Here is a 498-nt window from a genome sequence, read left to right as displayed (position 1 = left end):
GAGGGTGAAAGAATGACCATATAAATAAGGTCGAAAATGATTTACTGCAAAAATTATAGCAAGGAGTTCCTTTTCGGTGGTAGAATAGTTTATTTCCGTGTTTGAAAGTGTCCGAGAAGCAAAGGAAATTGGCAAGTCCTTCCCAATTGGGCCTTGACTTAAAACTGCACCAAGTGCATAATTAGAAGCATCGGTAGTAACTATAAATTTCTTATTAAAATCTGGGTATTGGAGTAACGGTTCGCTACATATCATATCCCTTAACGTCTCAAATGAACTCTGTTGGGTGTCACTCCATTTAAAGATAGCCTCCTTTTTTAATAGGGAAGTTAAAGGTTTTGCTAATTTAGAGAAGTCTTTGATAAAACGTCTATAATAACCCACTAATCCTAGGAATGATTTTATATCCTTTTTACTGTTGGGTACACGAAATCCTTTTACAGCTTGAATCTTTTGTGGATCTGGTTTTACACCGCCATCTGTAATTAGATGTCCTAA

The sequence above is a fragment of the Cotesia glomerata genome, unplaced genomic scaffold (genome assembly GCF_020080835.1).
Source record: "Cotesia glomerata isolate CgM1 unplaced genomic scaffold, MPM_Cglom_v2.3 scaffold_16, whole genome shotgun sequence".
Taxonomy (NCBI): domain Eukaryota; kingdom Metazoa; phylum Arthropoda; class Insecta; order Hymenoptera; family Braconidae; genus Cotesia; species Cotesia glomerata.
The sequence above is the reverse complement of the archived record's forward strand: the minus strand, read 5'-3'. Positions refer to the sequence as shown.